Source organism: Trachemys scripta, chromosome 1, assembly GCF_013100865.1.
Source record: "Trachemys scripta elegans isolate TJP31775 chromosome 1, CAS_Tse_1.0, whole genome shotgun sequence".
NCBI lineage: Eukaryota > Metazoa > Chordata > Testudines > Emydidae > Trachemys > Trachemys scripta.
The window spans coordinates 82,149,996-82,170,855 of record NC_048298.1 but is presented as its reverse complement, the minus strand read 5'-3'; the positions used below and the strand labels follow the sequence as shown (position 1 = coordinate 82,170,855).

The 20,860-nt window shown below is 41.3% G+C and overlaps 1 long non-coding RNA gene across 1 annotated transcript in view; it reads right to left on the bottom strand.

Moving 5' to 3' along the window:
* Nucleotides 1-6,083: 6,083 nt before the first annotated feature.
* Nucleotides 6,084-20,860, bottom strand: part of LOC117878794 — a 144,755-nt gene continuing 129,978 nt past the window's right edge. Inside the window, exon 4 of the long non-coding RNA XR_004646093.1 lies at nucleotides 6,084-6,180. This is a non-coding gene — a long non-coding RNA (uncharacterized LOC117878794). The remainder of the gene's footprint in view (nucleotides 6,181-20,860) is intronic.

Genomic DNA, 20,860 nt, shown 5'->3' with positions numbered 1-20,860 from the left:
TGCCTTGCTGGAATTTGGGAGGGAAAAAAAAATCAGACAGGTTCCCACACACTCACAAAAATTTCATAAATAAAATAATCTTCTCCACCTTTATTGTCTTGATAAGTGCTTAAATTCAAGCGCCAACAATGAAAGGTATGGTATTAACAAGATATTCGTCAGGCTTACTTTTTGCACTGTCAATCAGACAGCTGGCATTAAAGAAACACACAGGACAAGCTTTTTTGCCATCCCAAGCATGGCAGGCAGGCTGCCTTCGGCGGCATGCCTGCGGGAGGTCCATCGGTCCCGCGGCTTCAGCGTACCCGCCGCCAAATTGCCACCAAATCCGCGGGACCAGTGGACCTCCTGCAGGCATGCCGCCGAAGAATGCCTGACTGCCCCCCTCGCAGGGACTGGCAGGGCGCCCCCCGTGGCTTGCCACCCCAGGCACGCGCTTGGAGCGCTGGTGCCTGGAGCCGCTGCTGTCTGCAATGTAACAGCAACTTCTAGAATGAATATCCAAAGAAGGGTAATGTGACTCAGATCTAAATAAATTCCTCTTATCTCTTCCATATGTAAATAGCCATATAAGTACCAAGGCCCAGAATTTCAGACTTGAGTGACTAAAGTCAGGAACCTAAATCCAAATTAAGGTACCTAAATGAAAGATTTTCAGAGATGCTGAGCACCCATGGCTCCTATTGACTCTTATTTAAATGTCTCACTTTAGGCACCCAAGTTTGAACTGTATGGTGCCATTCTCCTCTGCTCACAGCCAGTAGGAGCAGCTAAATGGCTGTGACATGCCAAAGTAGACTACAGGGAATCTATACTGTTCGCGATTGTACCAAAAAAACGATGGTGGGTGAGAATGGTTTTAGGTAGGTTAATATCTCTAAACTACTTTGCCCTGAATTTGTGTGACAACATTAAAGTTTTAAAACCTTGGTGTAGTGCTCCATCTGATAACCCCACACATGCTTACTAGGGCAGTAACTGGCTAATATAAAGGAAAATACCTAGTTACACAGGAAGTCATGAGCTTGGGAATAGAGGAGAAGACGGAAACCCACAATACTGAGGTATCAACAGGAACAGATTGGGAGGATGCTAAGAATTCAAATAATAAATGTTTTTATTCTATTTCTAGAGACTGAATTCTCACCCAGTCTCTTTAATGAAAGGTAGAGGTAGACATTTTTCTAATAATAAATAGGATTTTTTTTTCAAATAATATATATATTATATAAAAAACAAAAAGTGTGCTTTTTCTTATTTTATTTAAAACTGATCAGAAATGTTACTGAAAATGGTTATCAAAATGTTTCATTTACCAATTACTGGGTAATCATTTTGGTAATGCTTTTGATTATTTTTTCCTCCCAAAACAGGCTTTTTTTTAATTTACAAAAAAAAAAATCAAAAATGAAAATGAATCTATTTGAAATACTTTAAAATGAAAACAACTTCCAAATTTTGAAAATTTTCAAAGAAATATATTTGAATTATTTAACCAGCTCTATTCAGAGATTATTTCCAATCAGTTCAAACACCATTTCTAGTTAAATATCCTAAAAGAGGCTCAGGGGTCTTAACTTATCAAATATAGTAGTAATTTTGACATTTTCCATAGTCTGAGGAAAGAATATAATTTTGACTGTTCTATAGAGTGGGCATATAGGAGACCAAATCTGGAGGGGAATATAAATTGGAATTATCTCTCTTCAGGAACACAAGGTCTCCAAACACTGTAACCTACAGTAGCAACAACCACCCATCACCATTACTACCACAATTACTTATGCAGACGCATTCCCCCTATTCTAGCGTCATTAGTCACTACAGGTTTGTCCCCTCCCTCTCTATCAAAGGTACACTAGCTGGTAAAACCATCTCTATGAGAAGAGCAAGCCATCTCAACCTCCACAGAACTGACCCTAGAGCCAAATGTAGCACATATCACCTTTCCTGACTGGGAGATGTTTGTTAAAGGATTGAATTCTATTGTCTAAATCCAATATGGCTCAGCTATTCTGGCCCTTAGGAATCTTCATTAGCTCTAAAACACAAATGGTTGCTTAAAGGACTTCATATTTAATTTTGTGATAAGCCTTTGACTACAGACATTTCTTTATTAAAAATATTGTATAAGCTAACACAGTCACCAATATTTCTTCCCCATTCTGTTACTTTATGAAAATAAAAGGATTAAGAATGATTGTGTTGTCTGTCAATATTCTTCAGGGGACATGTCTAATAGCTTCTCAGATATGAAGTGTGTAGGTCTATTATCATCTCTAGAGTATAAATTTCATATTGTTTCATGATAAATTCCAGTAAATAAAGGAAGAGAAGGAGATGATGCCAAAAGCACAATATAACTTGGAAACACAATTCCCACCCACCTACTTTATAGAAAAACTCCACAGGAGCATAAAAGATAAAAGAAAGAAAATTCAACCACTTAGAGCCAGACACCCTGATATTGGGAAAACCACTTGCGGGGCAGAAAAAAACTCACAAACTGCAACTTACAAACTTTCCTCCTAATCTTCCCATTACAAGTAGATAAAGAAAAGGTATAAACAGTTTTACCCGCACTACACAGAATGGGCAGGAGGGCTTGTCCACTTAAACCCATGGATGTTCCCACATTACAAACAATCCTGGGACCCTCACATGTAGACGCTCAATGCCTCTGAACAGCTGATCTTCAGAGGCTGTTGGCCCCACCAATTGCCGCCTTCAAACTCTTCCCGCAGAATGATTTCTCTCAGGGAAAGCTTTCTTGCAAAGTGCATCATCTCCATCCAACTTCTCTGTACCCAAACTTCTCCATACCCAAAGAGCCCAAAACCTATGTACCTAAGAAGGGTTTTTGTGAGTCAAGACAAATCATGAGACCATGACACAGAGCTCATCATCCTCCAATTCAGTGACCCCAACCACTCCTCTATAGGCCAGTCTCCTGGTGAGACTACATCTTCAAAGGTGCACCATGGCCAAAGGCTCCTCTCTTGGCAAAGGGAGAAGATGGGCAATGGAAGACATGGTGCCTCATGGTAAATGTAGTCCAACCAGGGAGACAGGCCTACAAAGGAGAATGAGAGCATGAGGCACACAAACAGCAAATCCCAGAAGGCACTACAGCAATATATCCGAATCAAAATAGTTAGGGTTTTTAGCTGAAATTTTTCTGAATTTTAATTTTCTATAAAAAAAATGCCTGTTTTCTGAACAGGTCTACTTTTTTTTTTTGTTTTGATAAGCTTTCTTCCTTCTCTCCCTTGCATATGGAAAGGTCCCCATCTAAATTATCCCACACAGGAAGGCTCAAATTGGGAAATAAAACAATGGTAGTCTGCCTATCTTTGCCCACAAACCAAGTTTCACCTACTTCGGATGCCAAAATGAGATGTTATTCACAAAAGCTTGTGCAGATGTTCAAAACGTGATCATGTATTCTCTGCTGGCTTCTCAAGCTTCAGCCCCTCTCAGTAATATTCAGGGTTGGGTTAAAAAAGAGAGACACAACCAGCATATGCCTAGGGTCCTAGCACTCAAAGTCATGTGATATCCGAATGTAAGCTTTGCTCTCATGGTTGCAGCTGCAGCGGAGATATCTGTCTGAGTCTTCAAACAGTCTATCACAAAGGAAGAAGCAGCAGCCACTAGAGACAGGAAGGTAGTTGCCAGGCCTTACATCCCCCATCACAGCAGATCCATGACTCTAGCCATTTTGAAATGGAGACAGCTTGGATGCCCTATCCAGCTCTGAAGTATTGGCTCGCCCCTGCTAGGGCTCAGATGCCCCTCTGGGCTCCATTCCTCTCATCTGGGTGTTTTGGCTTGACAGGTTGATTTAGAAATTATGGTGTTCTCCCAAGTGCCATCTACTTCTGGCCCCCTTATGAGATGCCACTCTCCATAGATTGTACAGATCTTTATAGCAGCCTCCCTTTCTTTTTATAAATGATTTGATCAACTTTTAAATAGATAAAAGTGTTGACATCTACATTATTGCCAACAGGCCCCACACACCATTCATTTCTCAATGGTATTGTTTCAGGCTGCGGGCAGACATAGGAAGACATCACTCAGCAGTTATACTTGGTTCAGATTTTCAAGCTTTCATCTACATGTATAACAGTTAGAGACTACTCTTTAAAAAAAAAGAAAGAAAGGTGCGACTCTGGAGAAAAGGAGGGCAGCCTTAACCTGCATAACTCCACCATGGAGTCACCACTGGTGAACCATGCAGCCATCCAAAACTCATGTCAGTAAAATCTTTATACTACACTATGCTCTCATGCATTCCATATTATATGCATTTGACAGATGCACACATACACACTCACTCTAGAAAGCATTCATTCATTCAGGATCTGATTCCATTTATGGCAAAAGGGGATTAAATATAACTCTTAGTTTTTAAAGAAACAGCTAATAACTGCAGATTATAAGGTTCTACGGTGGCACAAGCCTACTAAAAGCCGTCATCACAAAGTAAAAAAATAAAATATAAATAAAAGGCACGGGAGGACTGAACAATCCAAAACTCCAAAGATGTTACCTGTAATACAGACACTAAACAAAAGAATTAATAATGGGAAGAATCTGAATAGATTAATTCAGAAGCAAGCTTTCTTTTACTAATACTGAATATCTTTTTTCATTCAATTATCTGAACACATTCTTGTAACTGGGCATTTATACATACATACTGTAGAATACTTAAGTGCTTGCAATCAGAGTGTATCCATTATAACAATGGAAACCAAGCCTGAAATATTTCAACTACAACTGGAGGATGCCTCCGCTATGATTGCTTTACAAAATTCTTAGGAACTCTCCACTTCATTGAAAGATTTCACATAGATACCATAAGGTGTCTTGGAGAAGATGTGGAAAAATAAGGATATATACTTTATGTCCATCTTTTGGTGAGACAGAATTCCTGCAGTCGCTATTAAAGTGGCTAAAAGAAGATACCCGTTCAAAAGATTTTTTTTTCAGTTGAGTTACCAGGGAAACCTGAGTTGCCTACAACCAGTGAAGTTTTAAGTTACACAATGAGTGCATGGATCCAGACATGATGTTGCTAGGTTCTGGAAAGGAAAACCCATGCTGGATTAAAGGTTTTGGTGGTTAAAAGACATTACTGTACTAGCAGAGATGACAGCTGAAACACAATAAAGGGTGATGGGTTTTATAACGTACAAGGTCTTTTTTATAGAAAGTCATGGAATTTCCACATGGTTTGAAAAAGCTTCTTGGGTTTAGAAATGTATGTTTTATATCTAATTATATATGAGATATTTAATTTGGGTTTTATATTTCCTTTTAAATAATTATTGCATAGTATTGGAACCATATATGTATGTACGTGAGTATCTGTCTGTTTTCTGGTGGAAGTGTCCTCATGAGGGAAGTTTTGGAAAGTAAAGTAAGCTATTAAATAATTATCATAGGCCAAGTCAAATGAGCATTTGATCTGTCATATCAAGTGCTATAGACAACTCAGCATTTTTGCTATTTTGTAGCCAAAATTCGCTAGCAGCAGTTACCAGCACAGTACACATATGTGCATGTGATTTATGAACACTGGAAAGTAAAGGAAGATATTTTCATAATGGACAAGTTATTCAACAAAACATACCTGCTACAGTGCTTTGCCTTTTAGCTATTCATATAGCACCAAAAATGTAGTGGATACTTTACAGACACATACCCATATATAGACAATGTCTCTTCCCTAAGGAGCTTATGGTGTGTAAATAAAAGTTAGGGAAGAGATTAGAAGCAGGTGATTAAGCAGTGATGTTTAGCTTGCAGCTTGTTAACTCCAGGGTTTGATTTATTTTTTTCCTCTTCCCTTGAAAAGAAAACTAGGATTAAGAGGCCTAAGGAAAACATGGGTTTTTTTAATTGGGCGAATTTAATAGAGAATGTATAGATTTGTGATGACATCAAAGGATATATCTATGCGAAATCTGCAAAGAGTGCTTAAAATAAAAAAAAAATCAGTAGAAATATACCTCAGATAGCTAACTATGCTATTCTCACATACATAGACTAATATTATTGAAAAGAAAATTTACCTTAGGAAGCTTCGGGAGAGGAAGATGTGAAAATATATTTGATTCTTGGCCTACTCCAGAATTTGCATTGTCTATAACAAGACCCTGGAAGGGATGCCTATTAGAAAAATAAAGCAATAAGCTATTCAGTACTCCTTTTACTTCAAAGTCCCATTTATTGTTTATAAATACCTAAGGATTGAAAGAATGATATTAAATAAGAGATTAAATGTTTAAAGCTTTATTTAAGATCCCCAAATATATACATTCTCCTGTTTTCCACAACACCATCATTCCCTGTATGAAAATGTTCTCTCTCTGGGAATATTTCCTGAATTCATTAAGATTGTCTTAAGAAAGTTTTTTCAAAGCTGCCATCACATCCTATCTTGTCAATTTTCTCAGCTTTATATAAAATTTATTTGGCACCAATTTAAATCTGCCTCTTTAAAAATGGTCTAAAGTTTGAATACATGATTTACAGAATACAAACATCACACATTTCTTTACAAACATGTTTTAAAATACTCAGAAATTTCTTCCCACACATAAAAAAATACAAATTAACAGGAACAACGAATTCAAAAGGTTAAAATTTAATTTAGTAGCAACCACTTTGCTGCAGTGTGACTTTCACATAATTACTGCTGCTTTTAGACTATGAACTAAAGTAACATTTTTACCCTCATTTGTCAATATAAATGAAATGTTATATTAATATATATATATATATCTCTTAATAATGAATATGATATAAGAAGAAAAATAAAGATAACATATATGAAAGGCTTCTTGCCTGGAAACTGACCTTTTCAAGTTTATTCCAGTAGCAATTTACTGGCTCCTAATTACTGTTCAATATTCCTCTCCTACTAGCACATTAATAACAATAAAAGAGGCTAGCAGCTATCACAGCTGATTTAGAGGTTCAAATTCTTTACTGTAGCAATGGAGATGGTTTTTAAAAAGGCAAAATGCCAGTCATGAGATCCTATCAGACTATTGGTAAACTACTGACAGCAGCACTACAGCAAATCGATCAACAATGCAAAAAGCTGACAAGGAAAGACAAAAATAAAGACTTGCACTACTTTGCAGTTTACAGGCTTTTGTTATGAAATTGTGCTGTCTAATTAAATTTCAACTCGTATTGTTGCAGGAAAATTCTAGTTTTTGTTTATAGGACAAGCCATCAATATGCAAGTAAATTTTCAAATATGAAAATTTTAAATAACCTTACCTATTACTCTTTTTAGAGACACCAGAAAAAGGAATAACTATGCCTATAGGCACATATTGTAAACCTCTGAAGACAATAAGGATTAAAAGTGACTTTTTAAAATGAAGATTTCTGGTCATATGAGTTGTTATTCTACACAAAGCTCATTACCAGTTATTCCAGGTTGCTATTTTTAACTAAATTATTTCTGTTACATTCAAAATCTAGTTGGGAAATAAAAACCTCTCAGGTAGTGCTAATTGTCTTTCCCTCACATGCATAAAAACCTGTGTAACTCACTGGATTAGATTACAAGCAATCAGTGGTGTTTTTCATTTTAAACAACCCCCAGTAAAGCTCATTTATAAACAGGCAAGCTGCACTGTTAATTTATTAATGGGTTTAGTGTAGTATATAATGGTATCATCAATACCAAAAGCACTTCTGTTAATCTAACTAATCAGAGTTCTGGGAGCATAAAAATAACCTGACTTTAATCCATGGCAATAAAAATATGGAAAAAAGAAAACAGGCATGCAACATTAAAAAAGCCTATCAAGATACGAGGTTGACAAGCTTTGGAAAATAGAGTGTTATACATAATAGTTTTATAAAGCGAAACTGGCATTTAGTACTTTTGTCTGTTTTAACTAAAATGAGAACAGACAACTATGTTAAAGTGGAGGACAGATGTTAGGTTGTCAAAAGGTAGTATACAGTATTTCCCTTCCCACATGCATATGCACAGAGTTTAAAGCCAAGTTTAGGTAAAGACTACATCTATAGTTACAATCAATTAAACAAACTAAAAATCATTTTTAAAAGATCCTACATGAACTTTAACATAGATTATTATATATCTTCAAAACCCATAAGCAGTGGCTTTAACACTTCATTTTAATACATGAATTTTCCTGTATGCATGCTGACTATATAAGTAATAATTAGTTATTAGTTACTACTTTACATGTTGCCTCTTTTTGTCTAGTCAAGGGTTTGGGGTGGGTATGCCTTTCTTCGGTCCTACCCCCAATCTCCTGCTAGACCCATTGCTCCCATACCCTGCAGAGGGCAGACAGCAGAGCAGGGAATGTTCAGCCTCTTTAGCAGCTAAAGTTCACCTCTTCTCACACATGAGCCATAGGAGAATTGTCAAGGGTTTTTTCTCCCTGCAAGAGTTAGGATGTTTGTTGGGGCCTCCCACCCTTTGGCAAGCCTTAGTTGGCGCCTTGGGGGCCAAAGATCCGATGCACACACCTAGAAAATCTATTAGGCTTGGCAACAGGCCTAAAGGGCTCGCTGAACTGGCTGGGAATCCCTATGAGCCTCCAACAGTCTATTCATTATTTGTATTATGAAAGCAACCAGAGGCCCCCATCAGGCTCAGGGTCCCATTCTGCCGGGGACTGTACAGGTATGAAGTACAAATACAGTCCCCTGCTCCAAAAACATTACAATCTTTTTTTATGCCAAGATAGAACGGATGACTACAACAAACAGAAGGGTGGAAAGGGACGGATGAGGTAACAATGTAATAAGAAAGTTCCCTACTCTGAGCAGTAGTGACAGCTTGCCACCTGGCTAACCACGGTCAGGTGGCAGGGCATTGTAGGCAGAATTATGTGAATAATGGAGTTCTTGGTTTACTGGCAATTGCAAAATATCGGGGGGGGGGGGACATTTAGCCTCAAACAACATGTTTTCAGTCAACTTCAAGAGCTTAATGTTTTTAATATATTAAAAATAAATGTGAAGGAAATTTCAAAATGAAAAGTAATTTCGAACTGAAAAACCAAAACATTTTTATTTTTTCAGATTTTTTTTTTTTATGTTAACTTTGGAGTGGGATGAGAGGGTTCTTTGATATGATCAATCTGGCAAAGCCGACACAAATTCATGAAACTTTTCAGGGTCATCAAATCTACTTTGGCTGAAAATTTTTCACCCAGCTCTCATTGCTTTCAGTCCCAAGAAACCAGTCACTTACCCCAGATCAATTAGTACCCTAGATCTTACACCACAGACAATGCCTATAGCCAATCCTGTAATAAACAGGTTAAAAGATGCAAGCATATACACACAAATGAGTTGTAATCTAAATCATATGAGTGATAGAGTTGCAGTGATCTAACAATTCAAAGTGTCTTTCAGGGCAAACCCAGAGATAACCCTGGGAGATCTCTCACTTCAGTTTAGAGCAGGGGCCGGCAACCTATGGCACGCGTGCCAAACACGGCATGCAAGACGATTTTTAGTGGCACTCTGCCTGCCCGGTAAGAGGAGGAGGAGGGGCAGGAAAGCACCATGCTCGGGGAAGAAGCGGGGGAGGAGGGAAGCTTGGCTGCCGCAGGACCAAGCTTCTGGCTCCTGCCCCCGCAGGGGAGAGTGGTGGGGGGGTCCTGGCCCCCAGGCCCACTCAGCCACCAAACCCACCGCTCTCCCCTGCAGGAGCAGGAGGCAGAAGCTTGGTCCTGTGGCAGCCAAGCCTCCCTCCACCCCCGCTTCTTCCCCTAGTGTGGTTCTTTCCTGCCCCTCCTCCCCTTCTCCCCGTCCCTCTCCCTGCGCCGATCAGCTGATGGCCCTTGCGAGGGGGAGGGGGAGCGGAGCAGAGCCGAGCGGCAGCGTGCTCGCTGCTCCGTAGAGCAGGCAGAGAAGAGGTAGGGATGAGGCCTTGGGGAAGGGGGTGGAACAGGGCACATCCCTTCCAGCCCCCTGCCATGAGTCGCTCAGGGCAGGGGGCTGGGAGCACCCCCACGAGCCAAGCACCCCAGCCCTCTGCCCTGCACCTCCACACACACCCCAGCCCTCTGCCCTGACCCCTGAACTCCCCCCCACACCCAGCCTTCTGCCCTGCACCCCCACACACCCCCAGCCCTCTGCCCTGACCCCTGAACCCCCCACCTTCTAAAAAACGTTAAAATGTATTACAGGTACACGAAACCTTAAATAAAAGTGAATAAATGAAGACTCAGCACACCACTCTGAAAGGTTGCCTACCCCTGGTTTAGAGTCTCTGGCCCTGTGAGAGTTTAAACAGCAAAGAGATGAAAAATCTTCATGTCAACTATTTTTATTTCCCTCTTCCTGCATTCAAACCAATGGGATGAGGCCTTCTGCATGTACTTCTCCATGGGTGGGTGGGACAATTAACAAAGCTCTTGTCCTGTGTTGGCCCCCTGAATAACCACATAGCATGGGATACAAACATTACAAGTGAGATTAATGCCTGCAGCAATTTACAAGCATTTCATAGAGTCTAAGCACTAAATACATTCTTATAAAACTAATACCTATTTTGAACTAAACTAACCTAGTGGCGAGTTGGTTTGGTTTCCAGCTATGAGTTTGCCAGTTCTTAGCGAATGCCTGTGGCCTTGGCTTGAGCTGGCACTTGATTTACCAGCATCACATGGAGAAGATCATAGCAAAATTCCGTTGCCCGGAGAAATTCATCGCAGTGGTTAGCAATTCCATGATGGCATGCTCACTCATGTTGTGGACAACAGTGAGTCATCTGAACCATTCCCAGGCACCTATGGAGTCAAGCAGGGCTGTGCGCTGGACACAACCCTCTTCAGTACGATGTTCTCTGCCATGCTTACAGATGCCTTTCATGACTGTTACACCGGAATTGACATCAGATACTGGTCTGATGGCCAACTCTTCAATTTGAGGAGACGACAGGCAAAGATGAAGATACAAGAAGTGATTGTTTGTGATCGTCTCTTTGTTGATGACTGTTCCCTGAATGTCAAATCTGAGTCTGACATGCAGCCGAGTATGAACTATTTCTCTTCAGCTTGTGACAACTTCGGTCTCACAATTATCATTGAGAAGACAGAAGTGATGTACAAGCCTGCACCAAGAAACCCTTATGTACAGCCTACTATCCAGTGAATGACCAAACCCTCCAGGCAGGGACAAGTTCACCTACCTCGGCAGTACACAGTCATGTGCAGTTCATATGAATGATGAAAACAATGTCAGAATTGCAAAACAAGTGTGGTCTTTGGCAGACTACATGCAAATGTGTGGGAGTGTAGAGGCAATAGTCAACAAACAAAACTGAAGGTCTACAAAACCATCATGTTGCCCACTCTGATGTGCTCATATGAAACCTGGATGGTGTACAGATGCCATACTATGAAGCTGAATCACTTTCACATGAGCTGTCTGAGGAAACTGATGAGGATAAGATGGCAAGACAAGGTTTTAGATACTGATTTTCTCACACGGGCAGGCCAAAGATCTTTTACAGCAAGCTAAAGGATGGAAAGTACCCTCAGGGAGGCCAGAAGAAACGTTTCAAGGACTCATTCAAATGATCCTTGGAGCGTTTCAACATTGACCCAGAGTTTTGGGAAGATCTCGCTCAGGATTTTAACATTGAAAGGGAAGAAAACAAAGTAAGAAAGGATACAGCCGTGGGAAGGAGAATGGACATAAGGAGGAAGGGTAGTGTAGATACCAATCGAATAGGTGATACTGGTGGTAGAATGTCTGTGCTTAATAGGGTAAAGAATGTGAGAGAAGCCAAACAGCGAAAATTAAGATGTTTGTGCACTAATGCGAGTAGCCTAGGTAACAAAATGGAGGAACTAGAGCTATTGGTGCAGGAAGTGAAACCAGATATTATAGAGATAAGTGAAACATGGTGGAATAATAGTCATGACTGGAGTACAGGTATTGAACGGTATGTGCTGTTTAGGAAAGATCGAAATAAAGGCAAAGGTGGTGGAGTAGCACTGTATATCAGTGATGTGGTATACTGTAAAGAAATAAGAAGTGATGGAATGGATAAGACAGAGTCTGTCTGGGCAAAAAATCACATTGGGGAAGAAAGCTACTAGAGCCTCCCCTGGGATAGTGCTTAAGGTGTGCTATAGACCTCCAGGATCCGATGTGGATATGGATAGAGACCTCTTTAATGTTTTTAATGAAGTAAATACTAATGGGAACTGGGCTGGGCCTGTTTGTTTACCTGCCGCGTCCCCAGGTTCGGCTGATCGCGGCTCCCACTGGCTGCAGTTCGCCACTCCAATGGGGGCTGCAGGAAGGGGCGCGGGCCGAGGAACGTGCTGGCTGCCATTCCTGCAGCCCCCATTGGCCTGGAGCGGCGAACCGCGGCCAGTGGGAGCCGTGATCGGCCAAATCTGCAGACGCGGCAGGTAAACAAAGCGGCCCGGCCTGCCGAGGCTTTCCCAGAACAAACGGCAGCCCTAGTTTGAGAACCACTGATCTAGTCCCGCCCCCAATGCTGAGGCATGACAGATGTTTGTCCAACCTGTTCTTAAATTCCACATGACGGGGATTCCACCACCTCCGTTGGTAACTTATGGAAATTCTTAAAGTTAAAAAGTTTTTCCCAATATCTAACCTAAATCTCCCTTGCTGCAGAATTAAGGGCATTACTTCCTGTCCTACCTGAAGTGGACTTGGAGAATTGATCACCATCCTCTTTATAACAATCCTTAATATATTTGAAGACTTAATAGGTTCCCCCCTCAGCCTTCTTTTCTCAAGACTAAACATATCCAGTTTTTTTTCCTCATAGGTCAGGTTTTCTAAAACTTTTATAATTTTTTGATGTCCTCTAGACTCTCTAAACCTTTTCCATATCCTTCATTAGAGGAAAGGTGCTAAATAATTGCAAAGTATTTATTGAGAGGCTTGGAAGCCTCTAATCAGCTAGATATACTTTCATTGTGGTCTAAATGCAGGCTTTAAAACACTGTGTGAAATCCTGGCCCTGTTGAAGTAAGTGAGAGCTTTGCCCATTGACTTCCAATGAGCCAGGGTTTCATCCACAACCTAAATAAGGAGGTAGAACTTTACGAAACAAGAAACTTAAACCCTGTCAACATGAGCGGGCGATGTAACTAAATGAATAGTTTTTTTGTTTGTTTGTTAAGTTCTGTTAGACGGTATTTTAAATGGAAAAATAACCGTGCCCTGGAATAATCTTGAAATATGTAAGTTATACTCTGTGGCAGGAAATATATTGTGTAAAAGGGATGGTTAGAAGACTCTTTACCTTTAAGAGGACTTTTGAGCTTAAAAAAAAATAAAATTAATATTTTACTTCCCCCCAAAAAGTGATTGCAAATTTAATGAGCTAATCTGCTTATTAGCATGTAGTTTGCATACAACCAAACACTTTGGATTCTAAAAAAGTGTAGGAGTTTACTGCTGGCGAAAGGGTCTGGTCAATGAAACCCACTATTTGTTTACAGGAAAGCAGCAGGGCAAACCACACACACACACACACACACACACACACCCCTTTACTAGCATTCCTCAAGCCTGATCAAGTTGGAACAGACTTCCTCAATAAATAATGGGGTAGTTCAGTCTGGCTATTCATGCAAAAGAAGGTATTGAATCAGATGTGGGAGCTGTAATAGAGAGCCACTAAACCTCTTATTAAACTGAAATTAAATAGCAACAACTTTGTATCCATTGTACCTCATTAGCAATGTCCAATGGCAACCTACCCTCAAGTATCAGAGGGGTAGCCATGTTAGTCTGAATCTATAAAAAGCAACAGAGGAGCAAATGAACTGGAGCTCAGCAGTTTCTCTTTGGAGTCTGGTCCTGAAGTTTTTTTGCTGTAAGATGGCTACCTTTACATCTGCTATTGTGTGGCCAGGGAGGTTGAAGTGTTCTCCTACAGGTTTTTGTGTATTGCCATTCCTGATATCTGACTTGTGTCCATTTATCCTCTTGCGTAGTGACTGTCCAGTTTGGCCAATGTACATAGCAGAGGGGCATTGCTGGCACATGATGGCATATATAACATTGGTAGACATGCAGGTGAATGAGCCAGTGATGTTGTAGCTGATCTGGTTAGGTCCTGTGGTCTCTGTTTGAGGGGTTGGAGCAGATGCGGTTGTACCTCAGCACTTGGCTGTAGACGATGGATCGTGTGGTGTGTCCAGGGTGGAAGCTGTCTGGATATGTGGACTCCCTACTCAGACCCTACGCCACCAGCACTTCCAGCTATCTCTGTGACACCACTGATTTCCTGAGAAAACTACAATGCATTGGTGACCTCCCAGAAAACACCATCCTAGCCACCATGGATGTAGAGGCTCTCTACACAAACATCCCACACACAGATGAAATACAAGCTGTCAGGAACAGTATCCCTGATGATGACACAGCACAACTTGTTGCTGAGCTCTGTGACTTTATCCTCACGCACAATTATTTCAAATTTGGTGACAATATTTACCTCCAGATCAGTGGCACCGCTATGGGCACCAGCATGGCCCCACAATATGCCAACATTTTTATGGCTGACCTGGAACAAAGCTTCCTCAGCTCTCGTCCCCTCATGCCCCTTCTCTACCTACGCTACATTGATGACATCTTCATCATCTGGACCCATGGGAAGGAGACCCTGGAAGAATTCCACCATGATTTCAACTGCTTCCACCCCACCATCAACCTCAGCCTGGACCAATCTACACAGGAGGTCCACTTCCTAGACATCACAGTACAAATAAGCGATGGCCACGTTAACACCACCCTACATCGAAAACCCACCGACTGCTACGCCTACCTTCATGCCTCCAGCTTCCACCCCGGACACACCACACGATCCATCGTCTACAGCCAAGCACTGAGGTACAATCGCATCTGCTCCAACCCCTCAGACAGAGACCAACACCTACAAGATCTTCACCAAGCATTCTCAAAACTATGATACCCACACAAGGAAATAAAGAAACAAATCAACAGAGCCAGACGTGTACCCAGAAACCTCTTGCTACAAGACAGGCCCAAAAAAGAAACCATCAGAACTCCACTGGCCATCACCTACAGTCCTCAGCTTAAACCTCTCCAACGCATCATCAGTGATCGACAACCCATCCTGGACAATGATCCCTCACTTTCACAGACCTTGGGAGGCAGGCCAGTCCTCGCCCACAGACAACCCACCAACCTTAAGCATATTCTCACCAGCAACCGCACACCGCACCATAACAACTCTAACTCAGGAACCAACCCATGCAACAAACCTCGATGCCAATTCTGCCCACATATCTACACCACCAGCACCATCACAAGACCTAACCAGATCAGCTACAACATCACTGGCTCATTCACCTGCATGTCCACCAATGTTATATATGCCATCATGTGCCAGCAATGCCCCTCTGCTATGTACATTGGCCAAACTGGACAGTCACTACGCAAGAGGATAAATGGACACAAGTCAGATATCAAGAATGGCAATACACAAAAACCTGTAGGAGAACACTTCAACCTCCCTGGCCACACAATAGCAGATGTAAAGGTAGCCATCTTACAGCAAAGAAACTTCAGGACCAGACTCCAAAGAGAAACTGCTGAGCTCCAGTTCATTTGCAAATTTGACACCATCAGATCAGGATTGAACAAAGACTGTGAATGGCTATCCAACTACAGAAGCAGTTTCTCCTCCGTTGGTGTTCATACCTCAACTGCTAGCAGAGCACCTCACCCTCCCTGATTGAACTAACCGCGTTATCTCCATATTGATTTATACCTGCCTCTGGAAATTTCCATTACTTGCATCTGAAGAAGTGAGGTTCTTACCCACGAAAGCTTATGCTCCCAATACTTCTGTTAGTCTTAAAGGTGCCACAGGACCCTCTGTTGCAACCTACCCTCAGTAAGTGTTAATATTACACCCTCAAGAATGAGTCTTGCTTGCTCAAAAGGTAACTTTACTAAATCAAGCCCTGACTTTTTGGAGCTTACACAGAATCTTTCATTTTGTGGACACACAGTCAAAATCAACCACACATTGCTCTCAGTCTCTTGCAAACATATTCTATAATCAAATATCACACTTTATTCTGATAGGGACAGCTCCCATTAACCAAAATGCAAAACAATAAACATGATGTTAAAATTAACTTCTGCATACAATACTTTGTACTATAAATTAATTTAAAAATTAGCATGTGTGAATTGGAATTATTGTATTTTGAGAAGTGGTCCTGTGGATAAATACATATTAAAAAAAAAACAACCTATATTACAAGAACAATGAAGTTGCAAAGTCAAGTACACCCAATAGTTAGTCAATGTAAGATTAAGGTTACTTGTGCAGCCTTAATTCTGCCCCTTTTTGCAGATGCATGATGCAGACTTGATCACATGATCACAAATTATTTTTTCCTGTTGGGTAGTCAACACGGTTTGAACTCATCCACTGCACAGCCCCTTGAGCTAAAAGATTAACTGGCAGCAGAAGTAGGCTGTTATCCTCTATAAGGAATGGACCCTAGTGGAGGACATGACACACACTTTGCCAACCACTTACATAACTACTTGTGAGCCAGAAGTGGTGTGTCAGTTATCAGGATTCCTGTGTTCTATTCCTGGCTCTGAGAGCACAATATGTAGTGGTTAGAACAATGGTTACAGCCAGGATTAGCCCAGCACATAGATCTGACATTCATTCTGAAAAGCAGCACGGCTGAGTAAGACTTGGCTCTTTCATATTAGAGACCAGGGTTCTATTCCCAACTCTAATTGAAGTGACCTTGTGAAACCTCTCTTGCCTTTATGAAGTAAGGGCATGATAGTTCCCATCCTCCTGGGTTACGGGTGAGGCCTTGGTCAGCAATAATGTGAACTGCACAGAAAGATTAACAGCATCCAGAAGATGGTCAACCAGAAAGCATGGTCTCCAGGCTCCTAGACCAATGAAGCTTCCCTTATGCCAAAGAGTATTCTGTACATGATGTCTCCTTTTCTCATGACTGACATACTTTTGTGGGCAGGCGTGACAGGGCTACCAGATGTGTAATATTATGCAGGTCTGACAGTACAGTCAACCAGATGAAAATCTACTACACTGAGTCCCCCTCCTGGCAGTCTAGGGCTCTTATAATTGGAGGTACAGACACAAACTGATGCATCTTATAACTGAGGGGAATGAGAGAGTATAAACTTTGCACTTCAGGTCTTTTGGGAACTGTAATTTAGAAACTCACTGGCCATTTTCTTGTAGGCATTATGGTTCATGACAAATTAAATAAAAGAATGTGTTGTATTAAAAAGCAGTGATGGTGAGCTAGCTTGGGCAGATTACCTGTGGGTTATTTTTCATTTCGTTATTGGGTTTTTTATTTTTGGTTTTTAGTGTTTTGGGAATGGAATTAGGTGTAACCTCTTCCTGTGGTGCAACAGCCAAAAGATCCCTCATCTAATACAGTTCAGACATGGTAACTAGGGAGCAGACAGAAGGCTGATTCTAGCAGCAGGCACTAGGCCAGGAAGTTTTAACGCTTGTTTGTGCTCTAAATTAGCAAATAACTCCCCGAAGTGTGTGAGCACAGGGATAGGGGGAAGGGAAGAGAGAAATAGTCGGCTTTTTTCTTTTGCCCCTTTTCCCCTTTTAGGTCAGTATTTTTTATATATAATCTTGCCTCTTCAATGAAATATTCAGATCTGTCATTTCTGTTATTTTTATTGTGTTAACTTCACAATCGAAACTCCTATGTGCTGCAGGCACACAAAGAAAGTACAGCAAACTGCTTTTACCGCTACTTATTGGCCCGGCCAAATGATGATGTCATAACAACACCTTATCTAACCCCTTCAGCATATAATGTAAGAAATATACTTGGGCTGAGAGCAGTAGCAGATTAGCCACTGGGCCAACAGGGCCCATGCCCAGGGACCTTGGCCAATTGTGGGTCCCTGGAAAAATGGGTGCCCCTGAGCCCCGCTCAGTGCTCCTGCCGGGGAGTGAAGCCCCTGCACTCCGACCCTACTCCCTGGCAGGAGCCAGCACCCAAAGGAAAATAATGAGTTATTACTGCTAACACTTTTAATTGCTAGAATAGAATTAACATTTTAAGGACCCACACAGAGCAAAGGGGACGCTGAGTTCCAGGGCCAGAAGAGAATGATTAATTACTTTTTCATGGACCCTGCTGGATAATGCAGGAGCATAGCCTCAGTAGGGGCATTGTAAGATTCAGCCTGAGAGCCTAAAAGTCCATCTTCAGAACTAGATAGACATTTTTGCGGTGATTTTGGAGTATTATGGAAGTATACAATACAAAAGAGAGAGGAGGTAGTTTCTCCCACTCATATTATTATTGCCCCTTTTTCTCACACTAGTGTCCTGTTTCAGACAACAGTCTTTGTCAAGCAGTAGTATAATTCTGAGGCTTTGCAAATCATCTTCCTAGTGGAGGAGAAATCAGTACACAGAGTCTAGGTGGATTCTAAGTGTAATTTGCTTTATTTACATACATACACCAGTCTTGAAACAGAGACAATCATAGAGAGCATGCAGGTAATCCCTTTCTTCCAGAAATTTCAACTCACAAACCAGTAGACTGTTTGCAGGGAGTTTCTCTGTTCCACTAATTGTCTTAAAATATAGTGAATAAAGCAGAGAGCAAACTGCTAACAGTCACAGCTGTTCTCCAATGAATACTGAATAAAACAAACAACAATTCCGCATTCTTCAAATACTAGAGACTTACTCATGTACTAAGAAAAATAACTTAAGACAATGTGTAACAACACCTTCTGGTGCCTCCTGCCATAACATTATGGTGTAACTCCTCACTTAAAGTCGTCCCAGTTAACGTTTCATTGTTACGTTGCTGATCAATTAGAGAACATGCTCGTTTAAAGTTGTGCAATGCTCCCTTATAATGTTGTTTGGCAGCTGCCTACTTTGTCCACTGCTTGCAGAAAGAGCAGCCCGTTGGAGCTAGCTGGTGGGGGCTTGGAACCAGGGTGAACCAGCAGCCCCCCCCATCAGCTCCCCCTCCCCTAAGTTCCCTGTGTGGCAGCCGCCCAGCAGGCTATCAATTGCTGGCAGTTCAGCTGACCCTCCCCCCACTGCCATGTGCTGCTCCTGCCCTCTGCCTTGGAGCTGCTCCCGGGAGCCTCCTGCTTGCTGTGGGGGCGTTAATGTCAGGGTGTCTCCCCCCTCTGCTCCTGCCCCCCAGTTACCCCATACCCCATCTCCATAGAGTGGAGGGGACACGACAGGGCTCAGGACAGAGGGTGATTGCTGGCAGCAGCTGCTATCTCAACTTGCTGATCTACTTAAAAAGGCAATGTACTTAGAGTGCAGTCAGCATACTTAAAGGGGCAATGCACATCTCTCTCTCACACAGGGTGTGTGTCTCTGTCTGCCATGCTGTCTCCCCTCCCTCCATTTGTGCTGCCTTCGAGAGTGTGAGGCTACATTAACAACAATGTGTTAACCCTTGAGGGCTCAGCCGAGTACTAGTTCATCACTTAGCATTGAGGCATTCCCTGGGAAATATCCCATCCTCTGACTTCACCACCTCAACCAAGCTTCACAATCATAATTGCTGTGTACAGTATTAAATTGTTTGTTTAAAATTAAACGGTGTGTATTATATATATATATATACATATATATATATATATAAAACTATAGTCTTTTGTCTGGTGAAAAAATTTCCCTGGAACCTAACCCCCCCTCCACATTTACGTTAATTCTTATGGGGAAATTGAATCTGTTTAACATCATTTCGCTTAAATTCGCATTTTTCAGGAACATAACTACAACATTAAGGGAGGAGTTACTGTATATTTAACATTTTTACAAAGTGTTGTAAGAAAAGACAGACAGCAAGAAGAGAACGAGAGAGGAAGAAGTTAGTGAATGAGGGATAACATAGGATATCCAGAGGAAAGGAAAATATTTAACCTAAGAGCAGATTACACATTTTTTGAAAGCAGTAGAGGCTCTAGAAGTACTTCAAAAAACACAAACTTGTTTGACAGGAGTTCTTTACTGAGGTAGGATAATGGAAACTTGATCCTATGATATAGGATATGCAAGGAATTCCTGCTCTCTTCCTTACCAATGCTTGTGGGCAAACTATTAAGCAGAAGCAGATAAACACAAAGAAAGAGGCCTGTGTCAACTGCATCATGTGCCAACAGAATTTTATCAATAAGAAGAATATTATTTGCTCATTTGTAAAATAACTTGCATTTGTATTAAGAACAACTCTACTGCACATACATATAACAGTAACAGAAATAATATTAAAAAGAAACATTTTCCAAACCAATTTTTAAAAAATAGAAAGCATCATTCATGCATCAAATATGCATGCACATTTTGTATGCGTGTTCCATCAAGTAATTTGTCCGGCTATACCAAAAGAAGGACAGGAGACATTACATATGGTTTTAATCAGGCCACAACTTTATTATTAGATGTCTTGGACTACTCGGCAAATAAAAGTGTACAGTGCAAATAACCCCATGTTCATTCAATAACTTCTCAGGGGGCTTCCACAAGCCCTTACCCCCCTCTTTTTCTACCCAGGTCTCCCAGCCAACGCATTTCTGGGACTTTACCATCCCATGAAAGTGGGCTATAAGAAAGGGGGGTTGGATCCCTGCCGTACCAATCATAGGAGTCCCCGAAGCTCCCCTCCCCACCCCCATTCTGTTTCTTTAATCAACATCTCCTTTTAAGTCCTTTACCAGACCATTTTTATCCAATCACTGTATATCTTCCCTATGGAGAACCTGCACTGGACCACCCCCCCCCACACTTATATAATGA